The following is an 8317-nucleotide window of genomic DNA, read 5'->3' on the forward strand; positions in this document are numbered from 1 at the left end:
AGAAATCAAGCATTTTTATGAAGATCTATTTAAAGCAAAAGGTATTGATGAAGAAAAAGAAAGGAAGATTCTAAATTATATAAAAGTAAAACTAGAAAAAGATGACAACAAAGAATGTGACAGAGAAATAGAAGAAGAAGAGATTGAAATTGCAATAAATCAACTAAATAAAAAGAAAAGTCCAGGTATAGATGGAATAGGAAATTAATTTTATATTGTTTTTAAAGATATTTTAAAAGGAATACTTAAAGAAGTTTTTAAAGAAATTTTTAAATGTAAAGAGATGAATGAAAGAATGGGGATGGGATTAATGAAGTTAATATATAAAAGAAAAGGAGCAAAAACTGAATTACAAAATTATAGACCAATAACAATGTTAAATACAGATTTAAAGATTTTAGCAAAAGTTTTAGCGAATAGGATAAAGGAAGTAATGCCTAAATTAATTAAATCAAACCAAGCAAATGCAATAAAAGGGAGAGATATAGCAGATGTAACAATGAGTATTAAAAGCACAATAGATTATTTACAAGAAAAGAAGATGAATGGTTTTTTAATTAGTTTAGATTTTGAAAAGGCTTTTGACAGAGTCGAACATACTTACTTATTTGATGTACTCAAAACATTTGGATTTGGAGAGAATTTTATTAATTGGATTAAAATTTTATATAAAGGGGCTTTAACAAAAGTAAAATGTAATGGTTTTTTAACAGATTGCTTTAAAATTACAAGATCAATTAGACAAGGATGTCCTCTTTCAGCACTATTATATTCCCTAGTCGCAGAACCTTTAGGGTTAGCTATAAAACAAGAAACTAAAATTAAAGGAATAAAAATAGAAGAAGAGGAGGATGAAGGAAAAATATACCAGTATGCTGATGATACAACAATAATAGTGAAGGAGAAAAAGAGTGTAAAAGAAGCCATGAAAAAAGTACAGGAGTTTTGTAAGGGAACAGGAAGCAAAATAAATGAAAATAAAACACAATATATGAGGTTTGGTAAAGCAGATATTTTAACAGATTTTTTTCCAATTTAGAGAAGTAGAAGAACTGAAAATTTTAGGAATTTTAATTGGTAAAAATGAAAGAAAAGCAACAGAAAAGATGTGGTATGATCTAATAAGAGGAATAGAATCAAGATTAAATTTTTGGAGGATAAGAGAACTTTGCTTAAAGGGGAAAGCCTTAATATTAAATGTTTTAATGACATCAAAGCTATGGTATAAATTATATATAACAGAAATGCCATGTTGGATAGAAGGCAGATTAAAAAAGTGTGTTCAAGATTTTTTATGGGAGGGGAAACCCCCAAGAATTGCGTACAATACAATAATAGGAGCAACAGAAGAAGGAGGGATAGGATTGATGGATATTAAACAAAGGAAGAATTGTCTTACAGTCAAAATGGTTAAAAAGCTTTTACAAGAGGAGAACTCAACAGAATGGAAAAAGGTTATGAAATATTTTTTAAACAAAGTTGGCAATTTTAACTTAGGAGAAGACATTCTTTGGTTAAAAACAAAAAACTGGATGATGGAAAAGTTACCAGGGTTTTATCAAGAAATTTTAAGTGCATGGGGGAAATTTTTAGACGGAGTATTTTACCAAGTAAAGGGAAGAGAAAACTTGTTAAATCAACCTTTGTTTTTAAATAAAAGTATTTTAAAAGAAGGGAAGAAACTATTTTTTAAAAAAATGGATGGATGTGGGGATTTTAAGAATAAGGGATGTTCTTTATGAATTCAAAAAGGGATTTTTAACTAAGCAATATATAGTAGACCTAATGGAAGAAGCTAAAGAGGAATACAGTGTAAAGGAAATAGAAAATAAACTTGAAACGGTCAAAGGTGCCATACCAAAAGAATGGATTACAAGAATAGAAATTATGGAAGAAGGTGGGAATGAAGAAATCATACATGTCTATTTAAAAGGAAAGCTTTGTGATTTTAAAGATTGTATACTGAAAGACTTTTATGTTTATTTTAGAGATAGTGTATTTCAAGAACCAATAGCAAATAACTTTTGGGTACAAAGATTGAATAGTGTGAAAAAGGAAAATATATGGAAAAACATGAGAGGGAAAATAATAGAAACAAGATTGGAATGTTTTGAATATTTTATAAGACACAAGGCAATTTTTACTGAGTGCATTTTAACAAAGATACAGAGAGAACAAAATGCTACATGTAAGGTATGTTTTCAAGAAGATGAAGGAATTTTACACCTGTTTTTATACTGTAAAGAATTAGAATGTTTTTACATAAAATGCCAAAAAATGCTAAAAGATTTATTGAAAGATTGGGATGAAGAACAATTGGAATGGAATACTCTTGTGATGTTCGGATGGAATATAGAAAACAAAAACAAAAAGTTTGTAAATCTTCTCATAATAATGATTAAAAAATGTGTGTGGGAAAGAAGAAATGTAGCAAAGCTGGAAAAAGTTGTTTTAAATGTGTGGAATGTACTAAAACGAAAAATGGAAAGATACATAGAAAGACTGTACTGGTATTTTAAAGGAGAAGATATGTTACCAAGCTTTTATGATGTGTTTAATGATGAAGTGTATAATGTTTTAAATGGTTTAAAGTGGAAAATACCCAAAGAGGACGTTATGTTATGAAGAATGTTTATTTTAATGTAATTGTTTTGGGAAATTTCTTGAAATATTTAAATGTTAATGTAATGTGATTATTTTTTATTTAAAAAAATAAATTAAAGGGGGCTATAGAGCAAACAGGAAGTGAGTTGGCAGCAGTAAGGAGAGAAAGGCTCTCCCCATTTTGTTTGTCTACCTTTTTGTTTATTGACCTTGAGTGTTTTTGTTTGTTTGTTTTCTTTTTGTCTTTAAAAAACACCTAACAACAGCATTTTGCTGACTGAAGGGTGGTTATGTAGTGTGTTTTATTTTTAATCATGGACAGATTCCCCGGCAACGACATGGAAATGGAGGGACTTGCACGAAAGGATAAAGAAAATGGGCTGGATAATAGACGGAGAGGTAAAGAAAATGGACTTGACAACAGACAAAGAGATAAATAAAATGAAGAGCCCGGCCAACGAAGAGGTGAGAAAGGTAAGGATAAGCAAGAGGTACAAAGAAGAGTATGCACAAAGGAAGCAACAGTAACTGTAGAAGTAGAAAATGTAAAAGATGCAAGAAGATTTGATATAACCAAAGCAGTCACGGAGCTGATTGGAGAAAGAAGAATTCTGGCGGTGAGACCCAAACAAACAAAGGGAGTATGAAGTAACAATGGAGACTGAAGATGACACCGAAATTTTAATAGACAATGGATTGACAATTAAAGGAGTGAAATCTGAAGTACGGAGGTTACAAAACAGAGACTATGTTGTTTCGTTCAAGCATCTGCCTGTTTATCTAGCAGATGAAGAAATTTTAAGCAAGCTAGAGAGTTGGGGAGAATTCCCCATATCTAAAATTAGAAGAAGATTGTATCCTGGCACATACAAAGAAGATGGAACAAGGTTTGTAAAAAACAGATTTACGAAAGAGATGGTCTCCTTACCATACAGTACCAAAATCGAGACGGCGGAAGGGCCACAGCACTTTAGAGTCATGCACACCAATCAGGTTAAAACCTATCGACTATGCATGAGCTCAGAAAATGTGATGAAGGAATGCCCAGAATTCAGGTGCTTCAAATGTGACGAAAGGGGACATTTCGCAAGGACCTGTACAGCTGTGTTGGGCCCGGATTGTAAATTGGCCCTAATACCTGCAGGGAGCTTGTCACGCTGAGTTGGCTTTGTCCGCTCGATTGACCAACGCGTACGCCTTGTTTTATCCTTGCAGGCCTAACTTCGCTGGTGAAAGCACTTGTGGGGTTTCTGTAGAGTAGGTGAAAGCACTTGTGGGGTTTCTGTAGTGTAGTGGTCATCACGTTCGCCTAACACGCGAAAGGTCATCGGTTCGAAACCGAGCAGAAACAGTGGTCTTCATTTGGCGAAAAAATAATAGCATCCACTGCCGCACTAGCAATGATCGTCGACAGGCACCCAATCAAAAAGGCTTATCTGCTTGTTGTGCCTGTAGGTTACCGTAGTGTAGTGGTTATCACGTTCGCGTCACACGTGAAAGGTCACCAGTTCGAAACTGGGCGGAAACAACCTCTGGCTTTTATGACAATTGTCAAATCAGGCTTCTGTTGGGTACTGACGTTCACTGAAAAGATTCTTTCTGCCTAGCGGTGTGAGGTTAGAAGTTTGAATTTAACTCAGTGTTTACCTCCCCTCGCGGTGTCGCAAACTTGCGTAGAATCGGATTTCATTTAGCTTTATGTTGTGCATGAGCAGGTGGCCAGTGCGTTTGCTGGCCCTCCACGGTGCAGACCGTACAAGACAGCTCTATAAAAAAAGTCTATAAATACTTGAAGCAGCACTGGCCTATTGGTTTCCGTAGTGTAGTTTTTTTTATCATGTTTGCATTACACGCTAAATGTCTCCTGTTCGAAACTGGGCAGAAGCATACAATTAGCGAACACTTTTGTCCAAAGCGACATACAATAGTGGAGGTATTCAACAAGACGAGGCAATGCATATGAAAAAGGGCTATTTATTCCAAGTAATTTTTTTGTGTTCAGAGAATTTAGTGCTGGAGTAGGAGTTTCGTTTTCTTTAGGGAGAGGGATATTCACCGGGGTTCGGGTGTACTCTGAAGAGATGGGTGTTAGCTGTCGTTTGAAGGACACCAGTGTATCCGTAATCCGAGTGGGAATGGGAAGGTGATTCCACCAGCGTAGAACATTGAATGAAAACATTGCGGAAAGTGACTTTCAGTCTCTCTGCGATGGCACTACAAGACAGTGCTCTCACCCTAACTGGAGGCTCCTGTGGCTATCACGATGGCTTTACAAGCGGAGGGTCTCCTGTTAGAAACTGTGCGGAAACGTTCAGATTTGCTTTTACGCACATTCTCCATTGGCTCTCTGCTCACTGGATGATCAACGATACAAGGGCGTGGATCTGTCAAATGTCATGACTTGACGTTGTACGAGGATTTGACGAAAAATGCCCTGCAAACCTTAAAAATCAACGCCATCCCAGGACAATTCTTTTGATCCCCTTTCGGTGCACTTGCATTAAAGCCCGCGTGATGCGGCGCTTGGTCAGTGTTACTGTATCATTCGGACATGGTGGCAGAGAGTTAAAGACTTCAGCCTGAGCGCACTGCCGCAGGATCGGTTTGTCAGAAGTGGGATTCGAACCCACTCCTCCAGGGGAGACTGCGACCTGAACGCGGCGCCTTAGACCGCTCGGCCATCCTGACATGCAAACTTGGCAGGAGCTGTCTCCTGGGAGCCACAGCGCAGTACTGTGACATTGAATGTGGTGTTTCACAGCTTGCCCAGCTCATTGGCGCAGGCAGGCAGCTAAGCTGTGCTCGCCTCCGGGGGCTGCGCCTGGTTTCAATAGCCAACACTTGACAGCTGTCATTGCTTACGGCCACACCACCCTGAGGGCGCTATAGAGCAAACAGGAAGTGAGTTGGCAGCAGTAAGGAGAGAAAGGCTCTCCCCATTTTGTTTGTCTACCTTTTTGTTTATTGACCTTGAGCGTCTTTGTTGGTTTGTTTTGTTTTTGTCTTTAAAAACCACCTAACAGCAGCATTTCGCTGACTTGAGGGTGGTTATGTTGTGTGTTTTATTTTTAATCATGGACAGATTACCCGGCAACGACATGGAAATGGAGGGACTTGCACGAAAGGATAAAGAAAATGGGCTGGATGATAGACGAAGAGATAAAGAAAATGATAGAGGTAAAGTTGGTTTTATATTCGCACATTCGTTCATTTAGAATTCTCTGTATTGTTTACCATGTTACTTTGAATATTCGATTGGAATTAGCATGCAAGTGTGACTTGAAAACAACATTAACACTGTTTATTTGACTGTGAACAATGTTGTACTTTGATAGTCATTGGCTGCTAATATGATTTTACTGTTTAGAGTTTGCAAATAATACTTTTATGAAATTATATTATTAAGGGGAAAGTCTGAATGTGTGAATATAAAACCAACTTTACTTCTATAAGAAAATGGACTTGACAACAGACAAAGAGATAAATAAAAAGAAGAGCCCGGCCAACGAAGAGGTAAAAAAGTAAGGATAAGCAAGAGATACAAAGAAGAGTATGCACAAAGAAAGCAACAGTAACTGTAGACGTAGAAATGTAAAAGATGCAAGAAGATTTGATATAATCAAAGCAGTCACGGAGCTGATTAGAGAAGGAAGAATTCTGGCAGTGAGACCCAAACAAACAAGGGAGTATGAAGTAACAATGGAGACTGAAGATGACACCGAAATTTTAATAGACAATGGATTGACAATTAAAGGAGTGAAATCTGAAGTACGGACGTTACAAAACACAGACTATGTTGTTTCGTTCAAGCATCTGCCTGTTTACCTAGCTGATGAAGAATCTTTAAGCAAGCTAGAGGGATGGGGAGTTTTCCCCATATCTAAAATTAAAAGAAGATTGTATCCAGGCACAAACATAGAAAATGGAACAAGGTTTGTAAAAAACAGATTTCCAGAAGAGACGGTCTCCTTACCATACAGTACCAAAATCGAGACGGCGGAAGGGCCACAGCACTTTAGAGTCATGCACACCAATCAGGTTAAAACCTGTCGACTATGCATGAGCTCAGAAAATGTGATGAAGGAACGCCCAAAATTCAGGTGCTTCAAATGTGACGAAAGTGGACATTTCGCAAGGACCTGTACAGCTGTGTTGGGCCCGGATTGTAAATTGGCCCTAATACCTGCAGGGAGCTTGTCACGCTGAGTTGACTTTGTCCGCTTGATTGACAAACGCGTACACCTTGTTTTATCCTTGCAGGCCTAACTTCGCTGGTGCAAGCACTTGTGGGGTTTCTGTAGTGTAGTGGTCATAACGTTCGCCTTACACGCTAAAGGTCCTCGGTTCGAAACCGAGCAGAAACAATGTTCTTCTTTTGGCAAAAAAATAATAGCATCCACTTCCGCACTAGCAATGATCGTCGACAGGCACCCAATCAAAAAGGCTTATCTGCTTGTTGTGCCTGTAGGTTTCCGTAGTGTAGTGGTTATCATGTTCGCCTCACACGCGAAAGGTCCCCAGTTCAAAACTGGGCGGAAACAACCTCTGGCTTTTATGACAATTGTCAAATCAGGCTTCTGTTGAGTACTGACGTTCACTGAAAAGATTCTTTCTGCTGAGCGGTGTGAGGCTAGAAGTTTGAATTTAACTCAGTGTTTACCTCCCCTCGCGGTGTCGCAAACTTGCGTAGAATCTGATTTCTTTTAGCTTTATGTTGTGCATGAGCAGGTGGCCAGTGCGTTTGCTGGCCCTCCACGGTGCAGACCGTACAAGACAGCTCTATAAAAAAAGTCTATAAATACTTGAAGCAGCACTGGCCTATTGGTTTCCGTAGTGTAGTTTTTTTTATCATGTTTGCATTACACGCTAAAGGTCTCCTGTTCGAAACTGGGCGGAAGCATACAATTAGCGAACACTTTTGTCCAAAGCGACATACAATAGTGGAGGTATTCAACAAGACGAGGCAATGCATACGAAAAAGGGCTATTTATTCCAAGTAATTTGTTTGTGTTCAGAGAATTTAGTGCTGGAGTAGGAGTTTCGTTTTCTTTAGGGAGAGGGATATTCACCGGGGTTCGGGTGTACTCTGAAGAGATGGGTGTTAGCTGTCGTTTGAAGGATACCAGTGTATCCGTAATCCGAGTGGGAATGGGAAGGTGATTCCACCAGCGTAGAACATTGAATGAAAACATTGCGGAAAGTGACTTTCCGTCTCTCTGCGCTGGCACCACAAGACAGTGCTCTCACCCTAATCGGAGGCTCCTGTGGCTATCACGATGGCATTACAAGCGGAGGGTCTCCTGTTAGAAACTAGGCGGAATTGTTCAGATTTGCTTTTACGCACATTCTCCATTGGCTCTCTGCTCACTGGATGATCAACGATACAAGGGCGTGGATCTGTCAAATGTCATGACTTGACGTTGTACGAGGAATTGACGAAAAAATGCCCTGCAAACCTTAAAAATCAACGCCATCCCAGGACAATTCTTTTGATCCCCTTTCGGTGCACTTGCATTAAAGCCCGCGTGATGCGACACTTTGTCAGTGTTACTGTATCATTCGGACATGGTTGCAGAGAGTTAAAGACTTCAGCCTGAGCGCACTGCCGCAGGCTCGGTTTGTCAGAAGTGGGATTCGAACCCACGCCTCCAGGGGAGACTGCGACCTGAACGCCAGCTGCTGAAGGATTGTCCATTAATATTTCACAAATGTT

At 38.8% G+C, this 8317-nt stretch overlaps 4 non-coding genes across 4 annotated transcripts; 3 read left to right on the top strand and 1 right to left on the bottom strand.

Annotated features, from left to right (window-relative positions):
* Positions 1-3882: 3882 nt before the first annotated feature.
* Positions 3883-3955, top strand: trnav-aac (transfer RNA valine (anticodon AAC)). The gene has a single exon. It is a non-coding gene; the product is annotated as a tRNA-Val (tRNA).
* A 1254-nt stretch (positions 3956-5209) lies between these two features.
* trnal-cag (transfer RNA leucine (anticodon CAG)) lies at positions 5210-5292 on the bottom strand. Its single transcript has one exon. It is a non-coding gene; the product is annotated as a tRNA-Leu (tRNA).
* A 1603-nt stretch (positions 5293-6895) lies between these two features.
* trnav-uac (transfer RNA valine (anticodon UAC)) lies at positions 6896-6968 on the top strand. The gene has a single exon. It is a non-coding gene; the product is annotated as a tRNA-Val (tRNA).
* A 104-nt stretch (positions 6969-7072) lies between these two features.
* On the top strand, positions 7073-7145 carry trnav-cac (transfer RNA valine (anticodon CAC)). The gene has a single exon. It is a non-coding gene; the product is annotated as a tRNA-Val (tRNA).
* The last annotated feature ends 1172 nt before the right edge of the window (positions 7146-8317 follow it).

The sequence above is a fragment of the Danio rerio genome, chromosome 4, assembly GCF_049306965.1.
Source record: "Danio rerio strain Tuebingen ecotype United States chromosome 4, GRCz12tu, whole genome shotgun sequence".
In the NCBI taxonomy this organism is placed as follows: Eukaryota; Metazoa; Chordata; class Actinopteri; order Cypriniformes; family Danionidae; genus Danio; species Danio rerio.